Source organism: Etheostoma spectabile, chromosome 4 (assembly GCF_008692095.1).
Source record: "Etheostoma spectabile isolate EspeVRDwgs_2016 chromosome 4, UIUC_Espe_1.0, whole genome shotgun sequence".
Taxonomy (NCBI): domain Eukaryota; kingdom Metazoa; phylum Chordata; class Actinopteri; order Perciformes; family Percidae; genus Etheostoma; species Etheostoma spectabile.
This window is the reverse complement of record NC_045736.1, coordinates 4,220,592-4,235,768: the sequence shown is the minus strand read 5'-3', so window position 1 is coordinate 4,235,768 and position 15,177 is coordinate 4,220,592. Positions and strand designations below refer to the sequence as shown.

The window sequence follows — 15,177 nt, the reverse complement described above, 5'->3', positions numbered from 1 at the left end:
CTTTGATGTAAGGCAGTGGGTGTCTCGCAGGTCGACTTACGAGGCTGATCAGAGGCATGTTTTCACTCTCTGAATGGGTGCAGAAGCATGAAACCTCGCGTGGGTTATTTGAGCATGTTTGAGGAAAGAATGATGGATCTTGAGGGTGCCCTTCACAGTCATCAGTTTTCCGAATTAATTCATCATATTCTTTATATTGTCTGTGCTTATCCAGTGGTGTTTCACGCTAGAGCCAGACTTCTCAACCAGAATCTTGAACACATCCTCAGGAGTCTGAAGTCGCCTCCATGGAGACATGGCGGTCAGCCTCCCTCTTCACACACCACCAATGCTCGGGCGCGCCTTTTCCGTGGGATCTTTCGGAGTAATCCACTCACGTATTTGAGCCACAGAGAATGGCACTGTACTGAAGAAGTAAAATTTGCTTTATTCTGTACTGCGTGACCGGTCCATCACTTATCACATGCAGTGCCGTAACGTTGGGGGGTTTCCCGTAGCTCTTTAGATGGCTCCAGATGTGCCCAGACGGCCCGCTCACATGTTCTAGTTGTCGGAAGCGTTGCATACGACTGGTTCCATCCACGGTGTACAGCACCCGTTGTATTGTGGCTTGTTCCTGCTTCCACCAAAAGATACACCTGAATTTCGGTGCTCAATTTGCACGCATAATTTTCCAAAGTCATAGGGAGACTGCTCAAATTCATTGGATTGTGCTTGATGTACGGAACTGTTCGGCCTGTGGAGCCAGTTAACTGATTGAGGCTAAAGCCTCTGTTTCTTCTGGAACAGCTCTTTAATTCGTCTAGTGTCCCTGTGTGTTGTCGGCTTGCTACATTGGCAAAGTGTTTCTCTCCATTTGTAGTTGTAACTCTCTCCCATTGTTCCCAAGGACAGTACGCCGTTTTGTGTTAGCATGTCACTCTCTCAAAAACTTATAACAGCTTGTGCCCTTCCTCGTTAACACTTTCTCTTGTCCCTTTTGCACTGACCTTTCCACTGACCTTTCTTTTGCCTTGCTATGAAACATCCTCGCACGCCTTTGTTCTTCTCATTTTCTATTAGGCTTTTCCTCAGATACAACACTTGTTTTTTTTTTAAAGCGCAGCTCTTCTCCCCTGCGTCTTGTGCAGCGTTTCTGATTTGAAGTTTCCTTTTTCTCATCTTTCACTGGCGTGGCACCACGGTGGTGATTGAAATCCATCATTCACTATTGGTCCAATGGAATTACGTTTTGCTCTGGAACTACTTTTCTTCTGGCCTGGAACTACAACTTGTTAAGGAGAAAGGGTGGAAGTGTCTCCTCCATAGATGGCGGTGTGAGTCTATATACTGGGTTGCATATTTTTTCTGTTGTACGCCTGGTTGCAGCCCTCCATTTCTCTCTGCTCTGTCTTGCAGTTCCTTTGATTTAACATAATGTATCTTTCCCTTTCTTCTCTATAGCTAAACAAACAGTATATTTAAAATCTATGGCATAGGCCTACTACCACTTTGTTTTAATGTTAGTTAAAAAAATGTATTACCTACACAAGAAATAATATATCTTTTATTTAATCAATTTAGGTTTCATATCAATTCATTGTTTTTTCCACATTTGAGAACAAACCTTTCTCTTCTCCTGGCAAGAACGCTGCTCTTGCTGAGTGTGTAATTGACACGCTCCCTGTGGCGCGCAGACTTATCTTTATTGACAGTGGCATCTGTTAAAAATAAATTAATTAAATATTAAAACAAGTTATGTTGGTAAAAAGACATGTCGTCACTTATTTTGTTTTATTTTTTCAGTATACTTCATTAGCCCTTTCTCCCTAAAATGCTAAAAATCAATAAACTAGAATATATCAGTAAAGTCTGCTCTACATATTTTAAAAATTATCAATTGTTTGTAAAATCTGAAAATAAACAAAAATGTAAATTTGTACAGTATATCAATCATTGGAAGTAATTCTACATATAGTTCATGCCAGTTCTTGCCTCGTGTTCGGCCCACTGTAGTCTTTGTTTTCTGTCTGTGCTTTTTTTTTTACTGTCGTTGGTGTGTTATGGTTTGTTTTTTCTTTTTTGCTTTTGCGGCGATGCTGCTACTTGTACGCAGAATTTTCCCCCGTCGGGGGATAAAGGGGCTCAGTGATTTTCTCTCGGGCAATGTGCACAGATGAATGTCAGGCTCGGTCTCTGAGCCCAACTGCTGTTTGGTGAATGTGTTGTCAGAACTCCATTGGGTCGAGTATTCAGTGGTTTGTCAAGGACCACAACACATGTAGTTTTTTTTTTTTTTAGTCCTATGGTATTGATTCTATTCCATTCTATCTTCATTCTATTGTTGGCTATGGACACCAGTTTTTTTATAATGAATATACAGTTATAATGTATAATTTCTGATGATCCGAAAATGGCAGAAAGACCACTTTACAAAAGATGAAAGGAAAACGTATACAGTACCACCAAAGTGGCATCAGTTGGGCCATCATTTTCTCAACTCCCCTCACCCTGTGCACTCACCCCTCCACTCCTATTTTAAGAGGCTGCTTATCACATAAAATACAATATAATAATAATAATAAGAATATACTCAAATAGAAGTGCCTCGACATAAAATGTTGATATAGGATGAATGTAAAACAAGAAACAGAGCTTGACTTTGACTACATGCAACCTGTAGCCAATGATTTACATTTACTCCCTACTCACCTGCTCCATGGCTGGGATAAATTTCCCATGTTGCATGTTAAAAACCGTTGGGAAACACTTTTTATTAACAATTACAAAGCTTTCGTATCACATGGAAGCTGAGATTTGTCCCTACAACCGACACCTTTCCATCGGTCAAACCTTGCATTTTCGGATTTGCCAAACCGTTCAGGAGTTATTACAGCAAAGGTGGGCCGTGCGTACGGTTCATCTTCCCCTCCTGACGGGTCGAATGTAAACAGCATGGGGGACGGAATATGTACATACGTGAAGGCCATATAACACTGCCCACACTTTAATATTCCTATATATCAATGATGGTTTTCCCAAAAGGTGTTTTTTTTAGATAGATTTGTTCTTAAATTCGTCATCGTGATCGCAGGATGAAGCGTTATTTGAAATACCTGCCATATGATTCTCCCTTTATACTAAACAGTAGCTTTTCCAGTTATTCATGTTGCATGTGGAAAAAAATGTCGTTTCAACTTGGTGTTTACGTGGGTTAGACCACCGCACAAAACATCCCTCAAATCACTAAAACCACCCACGGTAATCCTGTGGGCACAAACTGATATTTTCATCTTTTCTAAAACTGCTTTTTCCATTCTCACCGACAAAAATAGTGTAAAACCCCGACAGTTGTGCATTTACTTTAAAAGCCATATATGAGCGCCATCATATCCCATTATAGCCTGGTTTTGCTTTCCATGAACGCAGCAAATAAAGTTCTGATTTTGACTCAATTTCCATTCATAATTGTCATTTCCAGCTTGCTTATCCCAAACAATCAACTAAAGCAGACAAAGACAGATGAGGGAACCTCCATTCCCGCACAGACTCACAGCAGCACAGTTCAGTCCTAATGGGGAAGTTCCATGTTTTAGGGGATGGTCCTCGTTGGACGTTCCATCGCTTTACGCACGCATAGATCTCTAGGAAATGAGTATCAATCTATAAAAACACAAATAACGAGCCTGCCATGGGTTTACAATATTTTGGCCTACTTGAGTGGTTCTTTCATCACTTGGACCCTCTCCATACCATTCAACATTTTTCTCAACTGCACAAATGTGGGCACGTCGTGTACCGTCGTGCGTCCGTTACTCATGTTCCCCACTGCATCCTCATCTATAAACTCCTGCAAACACTTTTAAGCGCCCTGTTTTATTTCTGACTTCAGCAAAGATGATCACGGAGACCGTTTACACCTCGTCGTCCCTAACCGAAGATTTTCGGGATTCTCCCAAGTTCCCCGTGGCCTCCTCCCGCCTGGCGCACGCCTCTCACCGGGCTCCCCGGGGCTCCGGCCATGGCGCTCCCGCAACTGCGTGTCCTCCCTGAGCCTGACAGACGATCGCGCTCCACCTCTTCTCTCCGGACCCTGACCCCTTGACTTGACCCAGACCTCCGTGGTCAACATGAATTCAAGTTATTATAAATAACGGAAGGAGCACTGCAGTCTGTGTACGGGCTGAACCTAATTTCTACAAAATTAACTGTATAACCTCCTCCCAGGATAATCCGGTGCACAATGTCTGACTGATTCCCTTCACACTCTTCCGGTGTCCTTGCTCAATCATTTTAGAGGAAAATAACTCATTCAGACCTTTATGATACCTGAACTATGTCTGGTCAGTGTATTTTCCTATGATGTAAGCAACAAGGTTTTACAAACCTTGCAAAAGGTGCCTGGCCCTTCTACCACCAAAGATCATATCTCAGACACGTTTTTGTTACTAATGCAGTTTTTATGCCAATTGGGCTAAAACATAACTTTTGCAAACCTAGGCTCTTTTTCAATACTTCATAATTCACAAACCACACACAGAAACAAACTGCAAAATACCTCAGATATCCGCCAAATGAAGCACTGCAACCCACTACATAGGATTATCTAAAAATCAAATATACCAATTGCAACACACTTCATAACTTACCAGAGTTACGCACCCAAACTACACCCTCATTCTGCATATGCTTTGCTATATATACACAAGACGTTTGGAAAAACATTCTAGAAAATTCTCTGCGTGTCACATGCACAATAATTTGCAGATCCACACTCCTCTAACAAAACATTTTTATTTTGAACTCTTTTCATAGTGGCTTCTTCCTAAATGTGACTAGGAACAGTTAACCATGGGAGGTGTTGGCCAGTGCACAACGACACGGCCAATCAGCTCATGTATTGTCATTTTGAATGGCAGCGTTGTGAAATGGAACAGGGACTTTAATGTCGGGTGTTTTGTCTTATGCAGAAAACCGTGGTCATGCCATTAAAAAATTGGATTTGGCAGTTTTGATTGCAACAGTGTTGAAAGAGGGTTTTGTTTCTCTGGTGCCAGTTTCAACCGTTGTGTTCTTCCTGTAAAAAAAATTGAAAATCAGCACATTTTTTATGCCTTTTTTTATCAACTTTTTTTAAAACTTTTTATCACTTTTTGCCCCTTTTTTTCACACGTTTTTGCATGTCACTTTTTTTTAACGGTTTCAACACGACGTAACACTAACTCCTTTACTTTGTGGACATATTGTGTTTTAATTCCCCCAATAACAGGAATTGATTCCCAACGGCTTTGCAATACAAATCTCTACGTCATTAATTTGGGTGTTTTATTCATTTAAGCTTTGACAAACAATTGAAGGTTTTTAATAGTATTTAGCTAAAAGTTGACATATTCCATCCGTGATTAATCCATCAACATCCATTCCTGTAATTTTTAGTCTCAAGAATTCCCTTATTCTTTCTAGCGTTCTAACCTCAATCATTAGGTATAAAGTCCTATAAATGAGGTGATTGACCATAATTGCAAAAAAAAAGTACAGTTCAAAGTTTATTTTGAACACATAAACAAAAGACAAATACTGACAAAACACGTCAAAAGTGGGGAAAAGGACAAAACGGAAGAAAAACTTAAAAAACGAGTAAAAGCAGCACCAAAAGGTTGATTTTGACGGAAACAACACAAGGATTAGGGAAGTGAATCCGTGGTTTCTGCCTGTCTCATTCCACCTCTATGGAGGATGGGTGATGTAAATACGTTTCTGTCCCTTTGCGATTGGGCCTGAACGACCGCTGCGCCGTCTTCTTGCCACGTCGCCACCGAGCGCAACAAGGGGCTGTATGGAGCGGGTGGCCTGCGCAGAAGCAGGGCGAGCGTCCCTCGTGGCTCACCTCTACGCAGCAATCTGATAGAACTACCTCGCAGTGATGGCTAGCCGGGACAAGACCGCCTCCTGATACGAACGGACACAGGAGACGGCTGCAGTAAACCATAGGAGGGGAGGACGGGGACTGCTCCTTTAATTTTAAGTTCCATATTATCCTTTTTGCTTTTTCCCTTCCTCTTATTGGTTGTATTCTTTTTTTGGGCTGTTATAGGTTTTACAGAGTGAAAAGCCAAAAGTCCCCCCCCCCAAGGTTACTCACCTCAACATCTCACTTTAGTTAGTTTACCTTTGAACAACTGGCCCAGGGTGTTCAACCCGGAGCAGGAGGGAAAGCTGCAGCCATATCTGAAACGAGCAGCTGCAATTTACTTTGGCTTGAGCCCTAAAAAAAAACAGGGAACACAAATTAAACTTCATTCCACATTCATGTCAATAAATACAGAACTATATACAGTTAAATATGAATACAAATAAATACAGAACTATATAGAGTTAAATATGAATTCTAAATACACACACACACAAACAGTGATTATAATAAGTTCTGTTTCATTATGAAAATGTTTCGCTTCATGACCTCAGGCACGCAGGCTTGCATACCAACTTGCAGCAAGATTTCACTGCAAATGCCCTGCCTCCTGGGAGAAGAAGGAGATGGCAGGAAAAGACTCCAGCGTGCCACCTCCCTGTCCATCCGCCACCCCCGAGCCACCAGCATGCAGCGCGCAACTAGTTTTAATGGAAACAATGTGAAGTCCGTCTTCCTTAATTTGCAAAAGACCCTGGACCGTCACAAATTCACCACAAAGGATATTTGGAACGTGGACAATACTGGTATATTCATGAAACTCATGTTAATAAATAAATATGTCCATAAGTAAATACTAGTCTAACTATGAAAAGATGCTTAAGTTGATTTAAAAGTTAATATTTAATGTAACAGTTAAAACATTTCTTGTTGCAGGCATTACCACTGTGCAGGTGCTGGACAGAGTGGTAGCCGCCACAGGGGAGCAGCAGATAGGAGCAATGACTTTTGGGGTGAGGGGGACATTGGTTACAGTCGCCTTTGCGGGAACGTGCAGGGCAACCATGTCCCCCCCCCTGTTTTTCATATTCCCTAGAAAGAAGTACAAGGACTACTTTGTCAGGGGTGGTCCGGTTGGCTCCATTGGGTCTGCAAATGGATCCGGGTGGATGCAAGAGCCAGAATTTCTGCTTTTCCTCCAGCATTTTGCCAAACATACTTGTGTGTCCAAGGAGTCTATGCTGCTTCTGTTGCTGGACAACAGCCACTCCCACATTCAGTGGTGGCAATACATTTCTACAGGGCACATGGGATTGTGATGCTGTCCTTCCCGCCTCACTGTTCCCACCGCCTTCAGCCCCTGGATCAAAGTGTGTTTGGTCCACTCCAACACTATGTCAACACAGCTGCAAGTCTGTGGATGAAAAACCATCCAGGCCAACAAATGACGATCTATGACGTCCCCCCCCCCCTCCCCCCCTGGCGGCAGCAACACTAGCCCTGGCGGCAACGATCTCAAACCTGACTGCTGGGTTCTACTGCGCCGGGATTTTCCCCCTGAATCCTAACATCTTTAAAAAGGATGCCTTTTCCCCGTCACTCGTGACAGACCGTCCTCCTCCTCCACCTCCTACCCCATCACACAGTGTGGACCAGGTGCCGGAACCCTCTGCAACTGCAGGTAGGCCCTACAATAAATGGATAGATAGATTCATAAATTAATTTTAGATTTAAGATTAACCAGTTAAAAACAAAGTGTATCCTTCCATTTGCAGACATCGTCATCATCCTTGAAGCTGCCCAAGAATTCAGCCCGGAGGCAGTCCATCCCTTTCCTAGGCTGGTCCTAGAAAGGTAAATAAGAGAGGAGGGAGAAGATGGCAAGTGAAGTTTGTCTTCTTTTCCAGTCATGTGCAGTGAATTCCAAGTTGTTTAACTATCATTACAAGAGACGAGCCGGATACTCGGCTGAAACGAGTATCCGGTACGGATAAAGCACTTTTTCCGAATACAAGTATTATACGAGTAATGTTTGCAGCTCTGCGGTGCCCTGCTACGTCCTGCTGTAACTATAAATAAAATTGAATTGAATTGAGTCAATATCTGTGCTCGGCTTGAATAAAAATCCTCCTTGGGTAGTAACAATCTGTCATCGCGCCTCTCCCCTACACACAGACAGATTTCTTGTGTTGCTGCGTCCCAGCACTCTCTCTCTCTCTCTCCCTCAGTCACTCAGGTTCGCGGGTCTTTTCCGTTAACGTTTAGGGTTTCTTCAGCTTCAGGTTTCTTTTTTACTTTGGTTTGTAGTACTTAATTACTTAGTAAGCAGTAGATTTCTGGTAAACGTGGGGTTTGTTCAGACATGGTGCTTGGTAGAATGTGACTCACATTGCAACTCTGCCTGTCGGAGATTTTTTTTTTTTTTAAACCGTTAGCTGGCTCTAACCCAGGGTTGTCAAACTTATTTTAGTTCAGGGGCCGCATACAGCCTAATTTTATGCCAAGTGGGCCGGACCAAAATCATAGCACAGCTCATCATAGCTATAAAAACCAATAAATCCATGTGTTTCCCTTTGTTTTTGTGGAAAGAAGTAAATGCTAATGCTATTTCGTTAGCAATTATGTAGCTGGCTTTTCCCGTAAGGTGGACCCAGATTCTCAGAAAATCAGAGGTACATTTCAGCTCAGAAGCGTGTATATCTTCATTCTAACCCCAACCGCCCGTCAGACACCGCCTACAAGAGCCTGGGTCTGACCGAGGTTTGCCAAAAAGGAAGTTTTTCTCGCCACTCGCACGTTGCTTGCTCTGGGGAAACCACTAGAACTGTTGGGTTCCTTGTAATTCTGGAGTGGAGTGTGGTCTATCTGTAAAGTGTCTTGAGATAATTGTTATGAATTGATACTATAAATAAATTGAATTGAAATATATCTCCAAACACGTATGTTTATTTTTGTAAAACTTAAAACCGAGGACACTAGATCGCAGCTGAGTATCGGAACAAGATAAACTGTTGAGGAAATATTTTCCTTTGACGTTGAGCAGTATTGACTGCAGTCGGTCGAAACAAGCTACAATGGAAGTTAATAAGATAATTGTCCAGTCTGTATTTACGTTAATAAAAGTGCTGTTTTGCTGCTGACAGACTCAGATTATATTCTAAGTGTCTGTTACATTATGGGAAGGATTTCTAAGGAGGTTGACCTTTCTGTTAAGATTAAGATAATTTTTTAAACATAAAGTCCGCGAAATTGCGTTTGCAAACCCACCCACTCCATGTATAATCAGTGTTTGCATCGTAAAACACGGCTTTCTAAAACATCTCTGAGTCTGAGCAGCGGCTGCCGTCGGCTCGTTGGTCAGTTTTCTTCTTTATTCATTTTGGGTCGTCAGTCCACGTGGAAAACCGGGACATTTCAGGGACAGATCCAGCGGGGACGTCTGGTCCCCTATTTTACCGCTGCTTCACTGACCTCTCTGGTCCAAGTGAAACGGACTGCTGTTCTTCAGACCCACCAACTCCTATATCTGCTCTCGTCTCAGTGTCTTCTGCAGGCTGTCGATTTTTCACCATGCTGAGTCTCATGTGGCGCCGAATATATATTTCTTAAACACGACAGGTGAATGGTAATGTTAACACAGGTTTCCATTCACTCTGGGAATAAATAGGAATCTGTTCATTTTTCTTGGAAAACTACACTCATATCCACTTTCCTCCTTTTTGACAAAGACATTTTGGCTGATGAGGGTGTAAAGGAGTACAAAGTTAGTAGATGTGTCGTAGTAATCATGAACATTAGCTGTGTCTGTTCAGCATTGTTTTTTTTATCTTCTTCTCATTCTAAACAGTGGGCCCCTAGCGGACAATTTAGGAATAGCAGGTATTAAAAAATTACTAGTCGTCTCATTGCAATTTTTAACTTTCAGATTTATTCTGCGGCCAGATAAAACCCTTGGCGGGCCGGTTCAGGCCGCGGCCGTACGTTTGACACCCCTGTAACCAGTTGCAGATCTGAAAAAACTTCATGGCCTATTGATCCCAGTCCCCCCCGCCCCCTCTCTCTCTTCCTCACTCTCACACACTCACACACACCTGTTGTGGAAATAAAAAAATAATATAAGAACCAAAAACAAAAAAAATCACACTGATCATAAAAAACATTTAAAGAAAAAAGAAAGTTATATTGAGTATGAAAACTCTTGTTCATTACGTTTTACTCCATTATTGCAACTGTAGTCATTGTTGCAAAACTTGTTCTGTATATAGTTCTTTTGTTACCATGACAACACCATTGATGTGAAGCTCAATGCTGATGCTGTCATGTAAATAGTTTCCTAATCAGCAATGAATATAACAATTTCTGATCAACCCATATCAATTGCATGCTTAAAATAACATACTCGTTAAAGCCCCGCACATTTCTTTTTTTTTTAGCCCCACCCATTTCAAGACAACCCGACCCACTTCCGGGTTAAGCCCCTCACAGTCCAAGTACAGATACAGATAATTCATATGTTAACAGATACAGATAATGCTGTACTCGCTCATCCCTAATCATTACATTAAAACATGATACAAACACTATAATGATACATACGCTATATAAAACAAGATAATTATTGCCAATGCCCTATTTACTGTTCCAGGACAACTGTGATCCTTACAGACACCTCAGTCAAGGAGGTTTTGGAGAAGGAACAGGAGCAGCGTCTTATGAAGAAGTCTAAAAGAGCAAAGAAGCAACTTTTCCCTTATCCCTGTGGCCGCTGCCCCTGCTGCAGTTGCCCTTGCCTCCACCCCAGCCGAAGTTGCTCCGGCTAGGAAGAAGTGCCGTGGTCCAAAAAAGCATCCATCCCTGCCACCTCCGCCTATGCTGCAGTCGCCCCTGCCACCGCAAACGCCGGTTCCCAGGAGGAGAAGGGGTGTGGTTTGTGGCGAGTCCTTTAGTTCCTCCATGCCTGGGGAAGTGTGGGTGCAGTGCCTGTTCTGCCTCCACTGGTCCCATGAGGCCTGTGCAGATAGTGCAGAGCATTACATATGTGATCTTTGTGATACGAATTAAACCTGTTCATGCTTAGGCCTATTTAGCCTATAATGTTCCTAGACTCTTTATTGTAATGCAAATTCAATTTTCAATTACGCAACACATGTTATCTCTTTAATAGCCTAATCATCAATTGTCCAATATTCACAAGAAACATATTAGGCTAAATATTCTGTCAAGTTATTATCATACATTGTTCAAAAGTGTAGGCTATAAGCCAGGCTACTGCACTGTGTGTTGTGTAGGCCTTAAAACTATCCTTTCCTTTAAATGTTCATATTCACCACTTCTAATATTGTAAGCTATACGCTACATACATTACAATCATCTGGTATAGGCTGCTACTTAAAAAAATATTTATGGTATAAATATTTATTATAATATTTATTTTAAACCTGTTTTGAGCTTAGAAAAGGGAGTTGGGCTATGAATGGATCGGTGGACGTGCCAAAGTCCTTGCAGGACACCGTAGCCTGGACAACTGTAACAAAAGTATATTTTCTATGAAAACAAGGTATTATTAGGAGTAAAATATGACAGCACTGTCACAGTATAAATGCAAGCACTAAAGGCTGCAACAGCTCATTGTAACACTTGATCAAGAGTCATTTGCAATCTGTAAAACTACAAACCTTCCCTTTTGTAATGTGAAGTTGTGTGCCAACACTCTGTCTTAGAGGGGTCTCAGTCTGGCAGCCGATATCTTTTAAGGCTGGTAACTCTAATGATGCACTGGCCTATATAAAACAAGAGAAATGCCATCAACTAAATCTTACATGTGCTGTGTTATGCCAACAGATACATCAATCAAAACAGGTATCACTAATAAATACACTCCAGGAGAAGAAAATCATTACACAGAATGGTTGGCTTTGAGTGTAAATTGTGCTGTGATGTGCAGTCTCAACCACACACTCGTTTTACCCTGGACAACGCTAAATTATTCCTGTTTATAAAACATCTCCAAACGCATTATTTTCGCAAATTCCCAAAACTCAAATCCGGCAGGGAATGTGTTTTATGTGGAAATCAACGGTGGAGTGGGAGCAAGAGAATCTAAAGGTAAATTGCCACCCTGCCTCTGGTGGATGCTATAAGCTGGAGGTTAACGTTACCCTTTGCTATGTGGCAAAACACTAGCTACTTGTTTAGTTTGGCAAAACACTTCTTGGTTAGTTTTTGTAGAGTTGCAAAACAAACACTAAATATTTCTACAATTCGACAACTCCCTTGGACATGAATTTGATGCTAAACAATTTGCAAGATCAGAAAAGTAATACACGGTTAGGAGGCTAGGCGAGCTAGCAGCTAGCTAGGCCTACTCTAACTTGAGGTGTGGTGTAACAAACTGTTAGCAGCTTGCTAACCTTTGAAGAAAAAGCGTGTAATCTCGAACACACACTTAACACTTGTTTTGCACTGGGCAGTTTTGTGCGCAACATATTACAGTATGGGAATCTTTTACAAATGCCTAACTTTCTAAGGTTCACGTTGCTGGTCAAACCGTGCTGACTACTAACTAACTAGAAGCTAATGCTAGCAGTTAGCTAACTCGTTGTCAATGGCAAAAAGACTGCTCAAACACACTACTTCACCCAAATGTACAAAAAAATGTATAGAACTACTTACATGTCCCTCATCAACATGTATTCCACGCAAATTTGGAAGGGCACCCTCTTTAAGGAAAGGTTTCCTAGCTAATCCTGCATTGTAGGCCTACTGACCAAAGTTGGAGAAACAGTCAGTCTGGAAGTGTTAACACACACACCAACAGCTTTTTGCCAACCTTAGCAGGGACAATGCCTTCAAAAATGAATTTAATCCATGCAGTTTTTAAAACCTCTGCGGCTGGGACACGATGGAGTGTTTTGTACTCATCTTTACAGCCAACAACAGAGCCCTGTCTGTGGTGCTTCCGAATCAGTAACAACATGGAGGATGTCTGACAAGTTACTGCTGTACCTGGTGGGTGGAGACTGGTGGGGGCATAGGCAGGCTCTGATGGGAGTAGGGTGACCACTTGCTAATAAGCCCAAGGGGGGACGAGTGGTATGTTTCTGAGGGACAATGTGGGACACTGCCTGGCGCAGCGGTGCCCCCACTGGACAGACTCCTATAACGTTTTACCCCATTTCTAGCACATACCCCCTTACATGGTATTTATAATGCCTATGCCCCTGACATGTGTAACTGCTGAAGTAAGCTCATGAATAGGCCAACCAAGTGTATTTTTTTCTAAATAAGATTAATATTTGAACATCATACAATTAATATAATTTGACAAATGCACTTCCACTTACGATTTACTTTAGCTATTTAATTTTATATTTCCTTACAATTTATTCACTTTAAATACATTATAATATAAAATTATAGGACTAACAGGAATTGTAGTTGCTCAACACCACAGGAACAGTTTAAACAAAAGAGTCTTCCCCTCTTCCTTGTACCCACCTTCTCTTTTTAACTGATGGTGGGGGGGCCTCAGACTGCTCAGACTCGGGCTCTTTCTCCATTTTTTGAATTGGAAAGCGCGTTCCTAAAAGTCCCTTCCCAGTGTCTGGTATGCACGTGCGTGCGCTGTTATGACAACGAATCGGAGGGATTTTAACTATTTGGCTGATTTAAAGTCATATTCTGTACATTCTGGCTGATAGTGACTTAATCCGTTCAGATCACAGATCATCTCCAGTCTGTTGTTAATTAAAATCAGCATCAGATCTCATGTAGAACATTTTGAGAGCTACAATTAAAACTAGAGTCTGTTCCAGCTGATATGTGGGTCTGATTATATTTTATTAAATCGGAATCGCACCACAGTGTTTTTGTCACCTCCTGTTCTGAAATCGGCTGGAAACTGTTCGACTTTACCGCAGCTTTTTGTCCCCCCCCACCCTACCGGCTGCTGCCGCCGGCTCTCGTCTACTTTACAGGCGCAGTTCATCCCGAACGAGTTGTTCGTTTGGCTGCCTCGGGCTCCAAGATAGAGCGACCAACTTTTTTTTGAGCAAGCATTGATTGCGTGACACGGTCTCAATTTGCGGGACGTATGAATTGGGCTTCAAACGCTGTGCGCGCACGCGCTACGCGGGACGGGTGGTCACCCTAGATGGGAGGGGTTGGTGGGTGGGAATATTCCCATTTTCAGCTAGTGACGTAGAAAGCTGTGCAGATTTTGAACAGAGATTAAAGGCAGAGGACATTCATGACAGACTCAAAACTCAAAACAGCATGGAGAGTTCTTTTTCGAAGTTTGTATGGTGTGGAAGCACCAGAGAAACATAATAACACCTCAAATCCCAGAAAACGTTTTTCATAATATGGTCAAAATATGGACTTTTAAAACTGTCTCACAAAATAACTTTCCATTTTCCCATTTGTAATCAAGTGTATCGAGTTCACAGAGAGAAGGTTGTTAAGGATAACACATGTGAAATAAAACGGGAAATCTAGAAGGGTATGGCTGCAGCCTGGAGCGTCCCATGTCATCCGTCCCGTCTCATGCGGTCTCGTCTCATGCCGAGGTGTGTCCAACGGTAAATTAAAAGGGTCAAAAATGCAAAATCGCAAATAATATAATAATAATAAAGTTCTAGACGGAGTCACGGGTAAATTTGTGAGCACATTTGTCAATGGAAAAATGTTAAAAACTGTTAAAGTAACAATTTTGCCATACATATTTTGCTGATTTCTGAATTTTATGGTTGTGTGGTTCCATATTAACGTAGCCTACATTTGATGAAACTTGTATCAGCGACGCAGGTGTTTCTGCCAACTCGGCAGGATTTCCTGGGGAGGGATAACAAGGATCTGCACGCAAGAAGACAAAAATAAACATGTTACATTCTTTCCAAGACTCTTTTTAATTTTTATATTCTATATTGTTTTCACACTTCACTGGGACATTGCTGCAAATACAACTGCTTATCAGCATGGCAAGAGCATTGGACTGTATATACAGTCCAATGCTCTCGCCATTGAAGCATTGAAGTAGAGCTACATAGCTCTACTTCAATGGCTGCAACTTGGATCAAAGCTGCAGCTATAGAAGGAATTTTTTACTTTGCCTGTAATCTGCATTTACTTTAGAGACGGACATATATTTTTAAATATTTAAAAAAACACCAAATATTTTATTCCATTAGCACGTGAGCTTTTACTTTGAAAAGTAAGAGAGATATAGTATTTTATTCCAGATGCGAGCTTTTGTTTTGAAAAGTAGAAACTCGGGGATGGCAGAAGGA

At 41.8% G+C, this 15,177-nt stretch overlaps 1 long non-coding RNA gene across 1 annotated transcript; it reads right to left on the bottom strand.

Moving 5' to 3' along the window:
• Positions 1-10,559: 10,559 nt before the first annotated feature.
• On the bottom strand, positions 10,560-12,852 carry LOC116687509 (uncharacterized). Its single transcript, XR_004331559.1, has 3 exons — positions 12,563-12,852; positions 11,566-11,670; positions 10,560-11,414 (listed from the first exon to the last, which is right to left on the bottom strand). It is a non-coding gene; the product is annotated as an uncharacterized LOC116687509 (long non-coding RNA).
• Positions 12,853-15,177: the final 2,325 nt, after the last annotated feature.